Source organism: Anser brachyrhynchus (assembly GCF_964034855.1).
Source record: "Anser brachyrhynchus genome assembly, chromosome: 3".
Classification (NCBI taxonomy): Eukaryota; Metazoa; Chordata; class Aves; order Anseriformes; family Anatidae; genus Anser; species Anser brachyrhynchus.
The window spans coordinates 108462105-108479923 of record NC_137696.1 but is presented as its reverse complement, the minus strand read 5'-3'; the positions used below and the strand labels follow the sequence as shown (position 1 = coordinate 108479923).

Below are 17819 nucleotides of genomic sequence, written 5' to 3'. Positions count from 1 at the left end.
TGCGCATGTGTAAATAGAAGTACTGACATTAGTATATATTATATTTTATCATACATCATTAATTTCCTCTCTGTGGGTTTCATCCTTTTTATTATTATTATTTTTTTCCTGTTGATAATTTCTTTAGCACTCTTTAGATACATAATGTTTATGATCTCTTTTTTTTCCCCTTGTTTTGTTGGGATATTCCTTCTAGGAATGTCCTGGAGAGAAGAGAGTAGCCCCACTTTGTCCTTTTGGGCAGCTGGTCTACAAAAGAATGATAACAAGTTTAATGAATTTTATGATAACCTATATCAATTTCATGTTTTCATGGGTAAGGATAGAGACAAGGGATTTTCTCAGGGTGTTGTCCTTGGAATATCATTTTAAATGGATAGACGAATTTTTCAGGTCCCTTTAATAACTGAAGAGAAAACTGGTTCTGAAAAAAAAAAAAAAAAAAAAAAGGATGTTGATGACCTGTAAGAGCTTGAGAGAGGGAGAGACAGACAGACAGACAGACAGAGGTGAGTCTTACTGTTTTTACTAATTTGGAATTAAACAGCTCTCTTTAAAAAAAAAAATGTTGTGTAGAATTCAGGTTTTAGGCCAATGTCTGTTTGAATTTGAATTATCAAGACTGAGTTGAATTGTTGAAATGAAAAGCTAACTTAATTTGTACAAAGCTCCATACAGAAGTTTACCATCGTGTCATTCACAGAGCATTATTTCATCTCTAAAATCAAAAGCAAATGTGGTTAATGATATGTAAATCGGAGTGGTGGAGGAAAAATCAACTTAATTAACTTTATTGTAGTTTTGTACTATCAGTTTATTGCCCACCATTACAGAGGGACTGGCTGACACCACACGCACATGACAATGCCAGAAATCTTTCTCAATTCTTTCTGTATTTACCTTAAATATGAACCTAAAGTAGTCCCCTTCTGCTGGGGAGATCTCCTCAGAAGATGGCGCTTCTCAGTGTCACTTCCCTGGCTTAGCGAAGCCTCAGCTGGGTGCAGAAGAGGTTGAGCATTTATCAGTGCTTCTGAAAATGTATGAGGGATGTTGTCTGTACTGCATCTCTAGGCCACCTTCAGAATGGAGATCCACCTACCTGGCATAAAAAGGACCAAGTAAACTGTATTATTCCTTTAACAGTAATGGATGCTCTTTTAGCATGCATTAAGTGTAGTAAATAAGCAGGGGTAACAAAACAAAAGAAAACCCAAAAAAATGGTAATAATGTAGATCCAACATAACATCATGAGGATCCTCAGATGGCTGCATTTTGTATAAAAATGTACCAAGTGAATAAGATGGTGATTCAGATAAATTCTTTTTTGTTGCATTGGAACCTCTGGCTGTTTATTAGGTAAGATCCTAATGTTTTTGCTGGTAGAATGGGTAGAGCTTCAAATCTATTTCCCTGTATCCTCTGGAGTCTCTCCAATGAATGTGAACCATTCTGATGTTATACAACAGTGCAGCAGCTTGTCAGTGCTTTTGTTTCTGAACAGTGTGAGAGAAGTGCCAAATGATGCTATTGTAAAATATAAGAGTGCTTCAGCATGTTGGGGAACACAGAGTGACTGTCGATGTGACATTGATTAATGACTGCGAAGTGTCAAAATGAGATACTGCACATTCAGTCTTAGATTTTATATTAATCCAACCAAAAATTATGCCTTACAAGGTAATACCAATATCCAGACAACTGCTAACAAGGGGATCTTAGGTTTGGTGTCTCATAATTTTATCTAATTCTTTATCTAAACCAAACGAACAACAACAACAAAAAACACAAAGCTTTAAAAATGAATGAAATAGAGAGAAGAAACCCAAATATCCTCCTGGTATAAGGATAGGAAAAAAAAAAAAAAAAGCTCGTGTTACACTACTAACTTTCTGTTTAAGTGAACTATATCATTTGTCTGTGTCATAATGTCATAATCTTCCAACTTATAGCATTAAAATTTTATTTACCCACTAGACAAACAAAACGCAATGACATATTATCTACTGTTTACAAGGCTGTAGTGTAGGAAGATACTATATCTGCTTATATTTGTAAAAACATAACCTAGAGCAAAATGGACCCAAAGGTACTTTTAAAGTACAAGATTGGAGATGGAAACAGAATGAGGAGTTGAAAAACAGAATATTTTTTCTGATGCAAAGTAGAAGATTTTAAAATATACACAATGTATCAGCAAGTACTTCCAAAGCAGTCTGGAAATTTCTTTTTATTCCAAATCACATTAAAAAAGGACAAAAACAATGAAACCATACACATGCAAAACACACACACACACATACACACAAAAGCCAAATGTTGAAAACATTGGTTCTGTGTGGTAAGTTTATTTCAGTACAGTAACAAGGCACTGTTTTGATTCAGTTGCTTAATTTTGTTTTGAATATTCAAAGATCATACATTTTACAGCATACACTCGAGTATTTACAGCAAATACTTTAAAATTCTAAAGAAATTCATCAGAATAATAAAGCAGCTGCAAAATACTGAATTTCTGTATACCAGTATCAATGGAATTAAATAAGAATGTCAAAGTAATTTTTACTTTTGTCCACTGAATATTTTATTGAAATAAGTGTATCCTCATAGATTATATGGACATTATATAATTTCCATGCCCAGCAAAAATCACAGACCCAAATGTTGCTACCACCACTGTTACTGTTAGCCCCAACTAAGACCAAAGGCCCTTTGTGCTTGGCACTGGACATAGAAGTAAACCTTATTCCAAAAATGAGGTAAATTATGAAAATCTAAAATGATGAAAAAACAAAACAAACAAAACCAAAACCAAATTACTGTCCTTTTTTCTTACAAGTAAGCTAAACTTAGTGAATTATTAAAGTTTCTCTTAGATTACTTAGAAACCTTGTGCCTGAACAGAGAACTGATATTACATCTCAGTTGCAAACCAGTAAAAACTTTCCTTTTTACTCCAGAGGAAATATAAAAGAGTTAGACTAATTAAAATGTGATGGAGTGGTACATTTTTTAGAAAGTTTGTGTACAGAAATCACAAGTTTTGCACAGAAACAGTGTTCTACACGCAGAAGTGGAAACTGGTAGATGCCCAGCTGAAGTTGCAGCCATCTATTTGTGCTCTTAAAAAGTTAACAGAGTTAATCTGGCTACAGTCTGGCAGGTCTGTTAGATAATTATCACTAACATCAAAAACTTGACATAGTTGTAATTACCAATCTAGTTTTCATTTACTGGTTCAATCCTTATTTTCATCTTCCTAACTCAAAAGCTAAAATGAACAGGACTGAGAATTTTAGGAGAGATCAATTTTTATTAGCAAGTGAGCACATCTAGGTTCAAGAAGCATGATTTAGTTAGCAGTCATGTTTCTGGCAACAATAAATAAGTATATAAGGCAAACAGCTTCTTCCAATGCTCAGTGAGATATAAACTCCTTAATTACTGTCCAAGTTAAGCTATTAATTTTCTTCCCCAACTTGCTTAGTTGTTTTAAATTATTTGGTATGTGTTAATTTAGAAAAAAGAACACTTCCCATAAACATTTGGATAATAAAATATGAATTAAACCATCACGTTTGCAGAAGATATTTTTAGAATGTAGTGAAAAAATAGCAACAAGTTCGCAGATGACTAAGGGAGGTCTTTTGCAGAATAGCCTGTTGTCACTGTGAGCTGAGAAGAAATTGGGTCATATATGTACCAAGAAGCTAGCTATTGGGTTGGACTTTAACACCCTAGATTAAATTACAAATGCAAAAGAATGCTAGAAAGAATAAAATGGTTTGCATTTCCTAGGAAAACAAGCCAAACAAAAACATTTCTTGTCATCTGAACTTAACCATGACAAAACTCGGAAAAAATATGACTAGTGTCATGCAGTCAGCTGGTAGCAAGGAGTGTGACGCTGGGTCTGGTTGAGTAAACTGTAAGCATTCGAGTCAAGCACCAACATCATTCTTGTTCAATTGTTAGTTTTAGCCTGAGCTTCCCAAGTGAAGCCCAGAGAAAGTTCAGGCACTGCCAAGGGTTTGTAATCAAAGGTAGGTCAGGTTGATGGTTAGACTTGATGATCATAGAATCATAGAATATCCCAAGTTGGAAGGGACCCATAAGGATCAAGTCCAACTCCTGGCACCGCACAGGTCTGCCCAAAAGTTTAGACCATGTGACTAAGTGCACAGTCCAATCTCTTCATAAATTCAGACAGGCTTGGTGCAGGGACTACTTCACTGGGGAGCCTGTTCCAGTGTGCAACCACCCTCTCGGTGAAGAACCTCTTCCTGATGTCCAGCCTAAACTTCCCCTGCCTCAGCTTAACACCGTTCCCGCAGGTCCTGTCACTGGTGATAACAGAGAATAGGTCACCTGCCTCTCCACTCCCCCTCGCAAGGAAGTTGTAGACTGCGATGAGGTCTCCCCTCAGCCTCCTCTTCTCCAGGCTGAACAGGCCAAGTGACCTCAGCCGCTCCTCATATGCCTTCCCCTCTAGGCCCTTCACCATCTTCGTCGCCCTCCTCTGGACACTCTCCAACAGTTTAATGTCCTTTTTGTACTGTGGTGCCCAGAACTGCACACAGTACTCGAGGTGAGGCCGCACCAGCACAGAGTAGAGCGGGACAATCACTTCCCTCGACCGACTAGCAATGCCGTGGTTTATGCATCCCAGGATACGGTTGGCCCTCCTGGCTGCCAGGGCACGCTGCTGGCTCATATTCAACTTGCTGTCAACCACAACCCCCAGATCCCCGTCTGCGGGGCTGCTCTCCAGCGTCTCGTCGCCCAGTCTGTACGTATAGCCAGGGTTGCCCCGTCCCAGGTGCAGGACCCGGCACTTGTTTTTGTTAAACTTCATGTGGTTGGTGTTCACCCAGCTCTCCAATCTGTCCAGATCTCTATGCCAGGCCTTTCCACCCTCATCAGAGTCCACAACTCCTCCAAGTTTGGTGTCGTCGGTAAATTTGCTCAAAACACCTTCTAGTCCTACATCCAAATCATTTACAAAAACATTGAAGAGGACTGGCCCTAAAATGGAGCCTTGAGGGACCCCACTAGTGACCATCAGCCAGCCAGGTGTGGCCCCATTTACCACAACCCTTTGAGCTCTGCCCGTCAGCCAATTGCTCACCCATCGTATGTTGTTTTTGTTTAGCTGTATGCTGGACATTTCGTCCGCTAGGATCCTATGGGAAACCGTGTCAAAAGCTTTGCTGAAGTTCATCACATCAGCTGGTTTCCCTTGATCGACTAGATGGGTGATCTTACCATAAAAAGAAATCAAATTTGTTAGGCAGGACCTACCCCTCATGAACCCATGTTGGCTGGGACCAATGACTGCATTGTCCCCCAGGTGTGCTTCAATTACTTCAATGATCTTAAAGGTCTTTTCCAACCTAAATGATTCTATGATTCTCTATGAGAAGACAGACAGGGAAAGATATAATGAAGAAGAAATGAGGTAGAAAAACAAAACTGGGGGAAGTTTCAGAGAAGAAATATGGGAAAGTGAAGAAAAACTGCTAAGGGTTTTAGAGGATTGAAATGATACATTTCTCTCTCCTTGGTTTCTGCAAGATATTCTGTAGTAAATACCATATAGAAAGTGGAATTATATGACTCTATGGATTTATGCTGTACAGTCTACTGCTTTCAATGAGTACTGCTTTGTTAAGAAAATATGTTGACCCTGGAACAACACAGAGAAGTGGCAATAAGGAGTTTTAAAAACTTTTCTGCTGAGAGCCAGTTGGATTTTAATGGATTACCTTGGACCTGAGTTTAAAAGTGTGCACAGAAGATCCTATACCTATAAATAATAAAGTACCCTGAATTTTGCTTTCTATAGGCAAAATGTGAGAGAGAGCTGTGCTGTAATTGAAGGAAGACATTCACATATGTGCTGTGCCTGCACACTGCATTTTTGTAGCCGCACATGAGGCAGATGAGAATCTAGGTCCAGGACAGAAAGCCTCTACTGTAGGCTCAAGGGTTGGCAGCAGGGGCCACAGAGGCTATCTAGCTCTGCTATCAGGGTCATAACCCTCCTTAGTAATGAACTAACTGATCAGAAGTATATTTGGTTTCATTGAGTTTGAAAGAGCACAAAACATTAGAAAATACTAAAGAAAAACATAAACTTGAATCCCTCTGAACCATAATTTACTTTTTCTGCCAAATCTTCACTAAGGCACAAACTGCAAACTGATGGATTGACAGATTTATCCCCACAATTCATTTCTGCTTCATGGCTTAAGAAGAATTAGTGTTTCTTAGCCAATCAAACAACTTGTAATAATTGTTTCTGTATCAGACCTGGTTTAGCTTTCATTTCTCTTAAATAGCAGCATTTGCAATAATACCTTTTAAAGCTACTTCCACTCAACAAGTATTTCTTGGCAAACAGGATCATTGTTTCTTTGTTATTGTTGTTTTCTTTATGAGTATTTAAAATCTGATTTTGAATTCCAAAAGAGATCTTTAACCATGAATTTCTGCTTTCAATTTAAATCAGGTTTCAGACTGTACATGCTGTTATTCACATTCTATATTGGAAAGAAAAGGCAATTTTATTTTAAATAATCACCACAAAAAATAGGGAAAAGTTACCTTTAAAAAGACAAAATGACATAAAAGGACTAACTCCTGACATCATGTGAAATACATTTGAATTAACTCTGTTACTCACACTCTTAAAGTGTGAGACCATCTACATAAAATATTCATCTTTTAAGGGACTCTCAGGCTCCTAGTAGTGGAAACTTTGTTGGTTTGGTAACCTCTGCCATTCAGCATCTGTAGCTAAAAGAAAATGCTTGTGCTATGGCAGCAGGTGGCTGCAATGTCAAACTCCACACCAAAGAGCAGTTGCCCACGTACTGACACACACAAGAAGAGCCAGCTTCTCTGGGTACTTCAGTTAAGGGACATTTCCAGCCATCTCCCTCTTTCATACTACCCACAAAAACAGCCCAGGAGTTAAAGGATCAAAATTAATGACCGAAATAGCAGACAAATGTTTGGCTGCTGTTGCAGGTCTGCTCCTCTGCCAGGTAAGACCTACATTTTGTCAAAGAAAGGAAATAAATATTTTCCTTCCCTATATGTATTTCAAAATTTGAACATTTTCATCCAATATGGGCAAATTTCACAGCAGGTGTCAAGATGAAGCTTTGAGGAAAAAAGAGGGAGTCGTAAATAGTTTCAATCCTTAAAAGTTTCTGGTCACAAATTCTCCAGATCTCTCTATCCTGATGTTTTAGTCAACTTCTTTTTGTGCCAAAAATGTTATTGAATTTTCTTGATGCATAGATAAGCTTCCCTTTCCTGGCTCATACAGTCATGATCTCTATTTCTTCCACAAGATTTTTGTGACATACATAAAAATTACTGAGTATAGTCAATCAGAAAACATTGCTTAATTTGATTTGTGTTTAAAAACAATAATGTATATTTTATGATCCAAAAATGTTGGAGTCATTGGAAAAGCCCTCATGACTTCAGCAAGCTTCGGCTCAGTACCATGGATTGCTTTTGGAAACACGTGTTCATGCTACTTGTCCTTATTTTGACCTCAGATGGGAACAGAACTGTTACTAGGATGGCACAGACACTATGGGGATTGCAGCTGAGATGTGAGATAGGCCTGAACTGCTTCCATTGAGCGATAATACTTAGAGAAGGGGAAATACATGAGAAGAAAAGACTGGGAGAGATGGAAGTAGAATAAATGCGTCGTTATGAGAAAATGCAAAAACAGTGAGGGAGGTACCAAGGGCAGAAGCAGTAAGATGCAGTAAGAAGATGGAAGAGATGCAAATTTCTTGATGGAGTGAAGGAGGATTCTGTTTGTTGCAGTGGTTCAACACTAAGTGTAAGTGCAATTAACAGGCAGAGAAAAACATTGCTCAGCTGATGGGTAGAGAAGATGAGTCTTTCCAAATCCTTTCCTGTTACAGGACACTGTCATGGAGATAGGACTGACCTTCAAACAAAATGAAAGGTAAGTTTAGTTTTACTGACAGAAAGCCAGAGCTTTTGATTCTGTAGTATCAGTTTAGAAATATCACAAAAATGGGAGGATGGAGATAGGGTCTACATTATTTTAGGTATTTTCAGTGTGGGTTATAATAGATTATTTATGATTTTTCCAGCATCTAAATACATAATGGTTATTTGCTTAAAAAAAAAAAAAAAGTGATGATTTGATGATTTTGGAAATATCTCCTCATCCCCTTTCTTGTGCTTCCACTACTAGTCAGGGATTGAATATTAACTTCTTCAAATAATGCTCCCCCAAGCCATTATATTACATTTTAGTTACACCCCAAGTACAATTTTACATTTCCCTTGTTATGTGAAACTCTTACTCTGCAGATTCTATATTCTATATTTGGCAATATAATTACTGTTGCCTTAAGCACTTTTTCCCCATAGAATATTTCTTCCTCATTTATATTGTTACATTCCAAGAGAGTTTTCAGGAGCCTTAGTGAGTCTCCTTGTGTTGCCTTCAAGAATAAATAAATAAAAATAAAAATAAAATAAAATAATAAAATAAAATAAAATAAAATAAAATAATAAAATAAAATAAATAAAATAAAATAAAATAAAATAAAATAAAATAAAATAAAATAAAATAAAATAAAATAAAATAAAGTAAAATAAAATAAAATAAAATAAAATAAAATAAAATAAAATAAAATAAAATAAAATGTTTCTTAGGCTTTAGCTTCTGGATTTAATAGTGACAAGCCACAGATGTTCAAGAATTGTGTTTAGGCAACACATAAGTATACATATATATATATATTGTGTTTAGGCAACACATAACAATAATTATTATTGTTGTTGTTTCTATTGAGCCTCTTGGCTACAGTTAGGGATAAGGTCCTGTTGTGCTAGACACCACTGTATTCACATGTAATAAAAAAGGCAAGTATACAGTCCCTGACTAATGAATTTAGGGACTGCTCCTGGCAGGTGATGAGCAGTCTTCTTAGCTAGCTGGAGCACAAAGAGTCATCTTACATAATAATGGTAAAGCCATATGCCACATACAGCAATTTGGGGTTATCCAGATTTTTCCTTTTGCTAATGGTGTATATGTGTCTACCTCTAATAAGTAGCTCTGTGAGAGAAAAGTTTGTTACAAACTCTCTGTGAGAGAAAAGTTTGCTACAAAAAATTGTTCTTTGATTTGTTATTGACTGAAAGCTGACAATGCCCAGGGATCTGTCCAGAAAAAAAAAATAATAATAATAATCTGGACAAATTCAGAACCTTCTAAGAGGAAGCGACATCTCCTGAGATTGGGATGTGGTTTGCAAGCCCCAGAAGGTATATTTTCATTCTACACTCATCTCTCTCTAGGAAGATATATGGTCATCCAGTTGGCCAGAGGCAGTCCCCAGTTTTCTAAATTTGCATTCAACTTAATCCATGAACAGATGATATACTTTTTCTTCAATATTGGACTATCAAAATGAGAAATGGGTGACTGTAACTCTTTTATTTGTAAAATAGATCCACATTGCTGACCAGTGTTTTTTGTTTAAAGGAAAATTGAAGAATGCTCTTCCTTGGTATCATGTCTACACTTTTCAACAAAGAAGGTCTCAGATTAACTTTTTGGCCTTAGATCAGCAATGTACTTGAAAACGTGCTTAACTTTAAGCACTTCCTCAAGTTCCATTGAAGTGTACTGTCAGCACTCAGCAAATAATAAATGGCAACAACATTTGAAGCTAATCCACTTTCCTTTCAGAAAGCTACATGATAATGCCACAGAGCAAATATTATATGCAAAAAGTATTTCTTTGTGAAGTCACTCAATGGTACTTCAGCTACGGTTTAAATGATTTGCTGAACCAGAGTTTCAAATGGGTTTAGATAATACAACAAGATCAAATTGCAATGTGTGTTTTTCAAAATGTTGGCCTGATCCTGAAAATTACTAGGTGAGTAATTTAATCAGTGTTTTCAGAGAATAAGTGTAGGCAGCATCTGAAGGCAGAAGGCAAAGGTGTCAAATCCCATTAACAAGTATAATAAGTAGCATAGGTGATTACGGTAGCTTGCTGAGTACCTGCTGATAGATGCTGACCTCAAGGGATTGAATGCTCTGCACTTCCCAGAAGATTCTTGTACAAAGCAGAATAAGAATAATACAAAGAAGTATCCCGATCACTAGTCAAATAGATGTTTATTGCATATGAAGCTTAAAAGACAAAACTATAGTTATGGCTCTTTGCCTCAACGGGAGCCAAAATTCCCAACAGGATGCAGTGTTGGAAATTTGGCTGGAATGCCAACTTCCTGGGATTTATTTTTTTTTTTAATTTAAAATAGGCAGATGACATTTTCAAGAAATGCCCGTGCTATAATCACACCACCATTAAGAAGCAAGCTAAATTAGCTCATCTTTTGGTCCTGCTCATGCATCTACATTGCTAATGGCTCCCAAGCTCAGTAGACTAAAACCCATTAAAAATCAAACAAATAAGTGCAAGGACACACAAATAAAAAATAAAAAAAAAAACCACCTTGCACTGCTGTATAGAAGTTTCCTCTTTCTTCAGCCTGAGGGACAGTGGTGCATGTCTGGGGAGGCTGATTCAAGAAGCAGCACTTGCTGCTGCATCTGAAAAGGATTTGCTTGGCCTCCTTTACTGCCAAGCTGCTTGAGGCATGGGTTTGTCACTGCATGTGCTGCGCCAGGCACTTGCAAAACAATGACCTGCAAAACATAGTAACAAGAAGACTTTGCTGGGTTATGCTTGCTAGGGAAAACTTTTGTTGCTGAGGCTCAAGCCCTTTTGCCACATAAGACAAATTAGATCACAAGCCTGTGGGACTGGGATCTAAGTAGGAGAAAAAAGGGAGGAGAGACAGGAGCAAAGCAAGTCGGGGGGTGGGGGGGGTGGGGGAGGGAGTGGGGGGAGTCAAATGTTGCTGTGGTTCTCACATGGTAATTATTTACTTTTTAGCAGCAATATGAAACGCGTACACAGCTGGGAGTCTGGCACTTCTTAAAGCCTTTTGGGGCCACTTTGGGTCCTTCTGCTTTCCTGGAGCTTGTGGAAGAGACGACACAAGAAGTCTGTGTGTAAAAAGACTCGTTCTGTGTGTCCGTGCCCTCTCCTCACAGCAGGCTAAGGCCAGTCCCCATACACTCTCCAGGGTGGGGGTACACAAAACAAAACTCACTGCAGTGCAGACAGTTTTATGTTAAGATTTCCTCCTTAGGCCTGAAGGACATTGATACATGTCCCGATACAAGAATCATCAAGGACAAGGATCCTGATAAGGATCCCAGAACACTTTTACCCATCATTTGGGGAGAAGATGGGTGTCCCCTTTGCCCCAGGAGAGATGGGGCTGGGGGGGGGGGGGGGGGGTCACTGCCTTCCCACCCACAGGCTCCCTGGGCAGGTGGGTCTTCCTCGGGTGGATGCTTACTGGGCACAGCTCAGGGAATAACGCAGCTGCAATAATAACACCGTCATTTTGCAGTCATGTTCAGCTTTTCCAAAAAGGTCTTTCTGGGTTCCTATATATTTTTAATAAGGCACAACAGAGTCAAGCTGTGTTAAACTATCTCCCTCAAACCCCCATGGTGTTGGGGGTGCCAGCCTTTCCTTGCTCTTGAAGATAATCTGGGAATGCAGCTGCGCCCTTCCTGCAAGTAAGTGTTAGGACATGTTCTGTCAGCTGTGTCCCAGCTTCGTCCCTTTATTTGGCATTAGAGCATGGTCTCCTAACTCCCCCACACAGCTATGGGTATCCAAGAAAGGCCTTGATGAAGGTAAAGTATTCTGATAACTCATGGATGTTGCCGGGGACATAGGCAGGGTTATGCTGGACTCTGCTGAGATGGCAAGGGGAAACATTGCAGGGAGAGGAAATGGTCGATGTAGAAGCAGAGTGCAGTTTCTTTGCAGGGGTTGAATATGGAGATTCAGAAATATTAGGAATTATATCTTTCACTCACTGAAGAGGGGCTCTTTGGAAACTTTGCTGATCCAAATTATATTATCTCAAAGATGTGATTTATCACATTGTGTTAGATTTGGGTTTTTATAGGAAGGTCAAAACCAAGCTGTACAGGAAATAGGACCTTCTGGCTAATTCACTTTTTGTCTGAATCTGGGAAACACAAACAGTGTTTAGGGAATTTTGTATTCACAGCTTTTACTGTCAGCTATTTTTTTTTCTCCTTTGTATTTCCTCTCAAAAAAAAAAAAAAGGGGGGGGGTGAAGAACATCATAGTAAGTAAAACATTAATGAATCAACTTGAAGAAGTATAGAAAATTCAAATGAACAAACAGTAGATGTTTTGGCTTAATAGTAATGTCAAAATATTAAAAAGAGTCACTCTGAACCAAACAAAACTGTTTTCTAGAAAATGTATAGTTTAACCCTTACTAAAATATATTAATGAGAACTAAGCAACTATATTTCATTTTAAGGAAAGAAAATAAAATGATTAAGATTTCTTAAATTCTAACAAAATGTCAAAAATAAAACCAAACAAATAATAGAAAAGCTATATGATAGTTATTTCCTGTTTGAAACCATGTTTAATCCTCCTTCCTTTTCTTCTTCCCTTTCCTTCCCTCAGACTAATAATAATAAATAATAATAATAATAATAATAATAATAAAATGTTTGTGGAAAAGCTCTTTTTCACTGAGTGTGTGTTTTCCTCTCCTTTAATACCCAGTAAAAAATACTTGTCTATCATTAAGTAAGGAGAGCATCTTCTTTAGGAGACTTAGGGGGAAGCATCTGAGACTGCAGAAATTCCCCTTGAGCTTGGGGGGGCAATCTATAGATCAAGAGGCAACTGCCTTGCTTTTTGGCTCTGAGTAGCCCCCTAACCACTGGTTATTTGTGCATGTCTACTTTTAGCAAGTACTAAATTGTGAAAATCTAAAATATGAATCTTGGAACAATTCAGAGGCCAGAACAGCCCCTTGCTGAGAAGGACAAGGCCAAAGGCTCTCATTGTTGCAGCAAAGCTTGCCATTTCTTACTCTTGGTTCTTATGGAAAAGTTGGCATCGATTTAGATCTCCCAACCCAGCATTACAGGGTGGGAGGAATATTGTATGAACACAGATTTGCTCTCAGCACAATGAAATAGGACCGCATCTTAAGACAGAGCTATCTTTTTATTCTTCATCTCCATAGTCCCTCACACAGCAGGATCCCTGACTGACTCCAAGTCCTACTGTTTTGTGAATAATATCAACAACAATAACCATGCTGGCTGTTTCTAGTAAGAGCTGGAAGTGTAATTGCCAGTTGCACATCTGATAGCACAAAACTGTTTTGAACAATCAAAAGAAAAAAAAAAAAGAAAAAGAAAAAAGGGGAAAAAAAACAATAAATCAACAAAGCAAATAGAATAATGTTGATTAAAATCATCTCTACACCCTCCTGAATATATTCTTACCCATGGCTGGCTGTCTTTTCTTCTGCACGATTCTTCCATCTGTCTGACAATCCTGCATTTACTTTCAGGCTTTGTTATGATTCTTTCTAGTAAAATACTTCAGCACTTTTGTCAAGAAGATGAAGTCTTCGAAGCAGGCATCTTCAGCAGATTTGTATGCTGGTGGATCTCTTTCCTGTTGAGATGTGAAAAAGAGGCCACCATTTAATTTACACAGGTGTATAACTTGGTGGTGTGAACAAGTACAATTTTATTCTGTACTTATGAGCATGAATTAGCTTTGAATACATTTATAAGGTACAACTGAGATTTCTGGTGATTTCTATACCTTTTCATAAAACAAAGGGAAATATGTTAATTTGGTTAACTTATGTTGGAAATCTTATCTGATGTCATTTGTTCACAGTTTTCAGCTGCTGCAAGTAATCAATAGCTGTAGGACCTCCCTGGGCCATTCTGGGGAGTTTTGAAAACCCTTACACTGGATGTTCTGTCTCCCCATCCCAGATGGGTAGCTCCAGCTGCAGTTTGAAGGCATGTGCTTGCACTTAAGACCGAAACTAAGTACCATCTAATTCTTCCAATTCAAGGGAATTGAATTATCTAAGTAATTACTATTAATTAATAATATTGTTTCACATTAGGTTTATATATATGTATATATACTTATATATATTTCAGGAAATAAAATACTTTAGTAATATTTTCAGACAGACCAAAATTATATTACTTTAAAACCTATGTTTTCTCAAATGATCTGCTGATTTAAGGGTCTCTCACTGACCTCCCATTGACTTTCTCCAATGTTAAATTTTTATGTCTAATAGAAGATAGACAGATTAGTAACAACCAATGACTGGTGTACAGAGTCAGGACCAAAAAATAACTAGTGCCCTATGCAGGTCATGTTATTATATGCAAACTGCAAGGAGACAAAGAAGATTAGAGAGTTTAGGTAATAAATAAAGAGGAACCGGATCCTGTCCTCCGTTTTTAAAGCTGGATTCATATAAAATTCAAATGTACCATAAATTTGAAGCAAATCAGGTATGGGTAGTTGGAATAATCCTATATTAGTTCAGGATGGGATTGAGTTCAGAGAAAGTTCAGAGGAGTTCCCAAGTACAAATTCTCTTTTTTCCTTTATCCAAATAATCCCCATCAGTAGTTCTGGAGCAGGATGGTAACCACTCCTAGCTAAAAGCTAGAAGAATCTGGTGAAATCTCAGTTCATCTTCTCCATGCAGGTAACACCACTTTCTCATAAATAAGGTGAACAGAGTGGGGATGTCACTACATTGAAATGTGCCCTGAGAAAACACATTATTCTTCTAAATATTTTTTTCATATGAGATTCAGATTAAGATTCATGCTCTGAAAGGCTTCCCAGCTATCGGTTGCAGCCAAGTGGCTCATGTAAAAACCCCCTGTGGAAATACTACGTGTGTGTGCAAGGTGCTGGCCAGGAAGCCCTGGCCAGGAGGCAAGTTCAAGGTTGCCTAGCAGGTTCCTCAAGTCAGCAGCTTACCAGAACCCCACTGCTGCCTTTGCACAGATCACAATAGCTTCGTTTTTTTTCCATTCACATATACAATTAGCATATGCAGAGTTTCATCTGTGTTTCTGAGTTTGTCAGCTGGAGCTTCTGTGACAAGAGGGCTCTAACCAGAGTGCTATGTTGTCTGTAGATATGCCCACTGTGACAGACCCGTAGGCTGCTTGAAACTGAATACTAAAATGTGATTTATTTCCCCTGGTGGGTCTGACGTGTGTTTAGATATCTGGAATACATACTACATTATTATTAGTGTTCAACTATGTTCTTTAATAATCTCCTAGGAAACAAGGAAATGTGTGTGTGTTGGGGGGTGGGGGGGGTGGAATATCCATAATTGTCTAAAGACAAGTATATACAAATTGCAAAGTATTTTGTTCATAGAGTGCAAGCACCTCTAATTATAACGAAGCATAATTCATTTCTAGGGCTGTCAGACCTCTAGAAAATAAGAGGGCTTTGACTTCCCAAGAACGAGTTTTGATCACTAGTTTAGATCCTTCTACTTACTTTGCTTGTGTGCAGGAAGTGCATGAACAAATCCCATTCATAAATAAAGGGATTTGTGTGCTGGTCTGCTTCCCTCCCCCCTCCCATGCACATTCCCCTTTTTGGGACCAAGCTCTTTAAAGTTTAGCAACATGAAAGGAAATTGTTAAACTCTGGTAATTACCCTAGGATAAAAGTGATGTATCATTTCAACAGGATTTCATTCAGCATTAATAATGACAACATGTGTCATTATTAATGGATATGGGAATGAACTGGATAAAGACTGGCTTTTTTTTTGTTTGTTTGTTTTTTTCCCCACAGCCATTGTAAGTTTTTGTTGTTATTAAAATAAAAAAAAAAAAAGTTAGAAAATAATAAAATATACCTACATTTCTTGCAGAGTCCTAAAATAAAGGAAATAGACCTAGTTTTTCCAAAATTGCCAAACTAAATTAATTTCAAGGGGTGTAAACTAGGACAGAAAAGACTCAAATGCCTATGTATTGATCACAAAACCCAGAGGTAACTAACACAAAAATTGTTTTTTATCATTTAAGTCATTAACAAGGCAACTCAGAAAGACATTGGACCAATGTAGAATCGTTTTAGGTAATGAGTTAGGTTTTGCTGAGATGTAAGATTGTCAATAATGTCCAGAAAATATGGGTATCCTATTCTGATTTGTATCCAGTGGGGAAGTAGCATCCTAATCATTGAAATTACTTTGAAAATAATGGCCAGAATAGGAGTAGCTGAATAATTCTGTAGGCGAGGGCAGCAGAATCAGATCTGTAACACATAGGGCTCTCATCCAGGAAAGAGCATAAGCAAGTGCTTAAGTCTATTCCTTTTCAGGAAAGAATTTTGGCACATGTTAAATTTTAAGCATATGCCTAAAGTTAAAGTTAAGCATATGGTTAAATGTTTTCCTGAATGGAGGTTTTTCTGATTCAAGGCTTTATAGGGCAACGTATGGCATTTCTGAAGAAACCTAAAACATTCACACGCTTCACAGAAAGACAGAGAAAATGGTACAAATCATTTTTGAAATACCTGATTTATTGAATTCTATCAAGGAAGGATAAAGATTTAACATAAACCCTATGAAGTCCAAGAACAACAAAAACAAAATATTATCTAGTAGGCTCATTCAATAAGCAGACATAGATCCCCAGAATTTTCCAAGAAGAGAAATTAGTCCCTAATGCACTCATCAAAGAGAACAGCAACATTACCTAGTATGTTTTTGTGTTAGTCTTCCACTTTATCTCCTTTACCAGACTTTTTCTTCTTACCTTTTTTATGTTTGGTGAGAAATTAGGTCATGACTGTAGACAGGGTGCACACAAGGACACAGAAGTCATAAATCTCCCTGCTGCAAGCCAGTTTCCATCCTGTTCTCATTTTATTTCTATGTTGTTAATAATAGCCCCACAGTCTATTTTAGTGAAATAATGTGGCACTTGACTGTGACTAGCCTTGAGCTGACTCACGTGATGAGCTTATTAGGAAGTGGAAAGAGTCTTTCCTTCCAGCTTCTTTCAGGTCTTGGTGCCAGAGGCTAGCACAGGCTTACTCAGGAGCACAGGTATCGCTAGACAGTGTACAATGAGCTCATGTGCTCACGTCAGGCTTTAGCTCCTACCTCAATGAACAAGCATTGCAACCAAACCAATCATTCTCCAGAATTATTCTTCCTAATAGAGGATAAAAAGAAGAGACAGGGAAGGGCATAAACAGGCAGGAACTGTATCACTGAAAGACCTCATAGCTATAGGCTTGCTATTATGTTTGATTCTTCCTTTTTTCTCACTCCCAAATCTCTTGTGCATGGTCTTCATACATCCTAATCCAGAAAGTTTGGTTACTGTTGGTATTTTTGAATGTTATTTAAGATCCTGTGAGGTTAAGTCTTATTCAGATAACAATAACTTGGCTTTAAGTCATATTAGTGACTGTACTTTGTCTTGGTTGAAGAAAATAGTTCTCTCTTCAAATGTCAGTCCCACTGGATTGATTATTCAAGGTCACAGCTTTATCATATGTATGCTGTTTGTGGCCACTGGCTAGAAGAAGGTTGCTGTAGTTTACAATCAGGCAGCTCATTTCTGTATTGGCTTTTTGATTCATCCCAATTCAAGGCAAAAAGTGTCATGGAGCTGAGCAGAGAGTTTCTCTAATTATTATCATTATACCACAAATCTAACAAAAGATTCAATTTTATTACTAAAAATATTTCTTTTCAACTTAGCCCTTGCAGATGTCATCTGAGCCATTCTTCAACACTGGTCATTCAGGCTGCCTCTGTATACTCT

At 37.7% G+C, this 17819-nt stretch overlaps 1 long non-coding RNA gene across 3 annotated transcripts; it reads right to left on the bottom strand.

Annotated features, from left to right (window-relative positions):
* Positions 1–455: 455 nt before the first annotated feature.
* Positions 456–17810, bottom strand: LOC308193283. Of its 3 annotated transcripts, none has more exons than XR_013949515.1 (4): positions 16800–17810; positions 13458–13632; positions 10543–10736; positions 456–1102 (listed from the first exon to the last, which is right to left on the bottom strand). It is a non-coding gene; the product is annotated as an uncharacterized lncRNA (long non-coding RNA). The 3 variants fall into 3 exon arrangements; XR_013949517.1 differs by lacking the exon at positions 456–1102 and adding an exon at positions 7165–7982; XR_013949516.1 differs by lacking the exon at positions 10543–10736.
* Between the last annotated feature and the right edge of the window lie 9 nt (positions 17811–17819).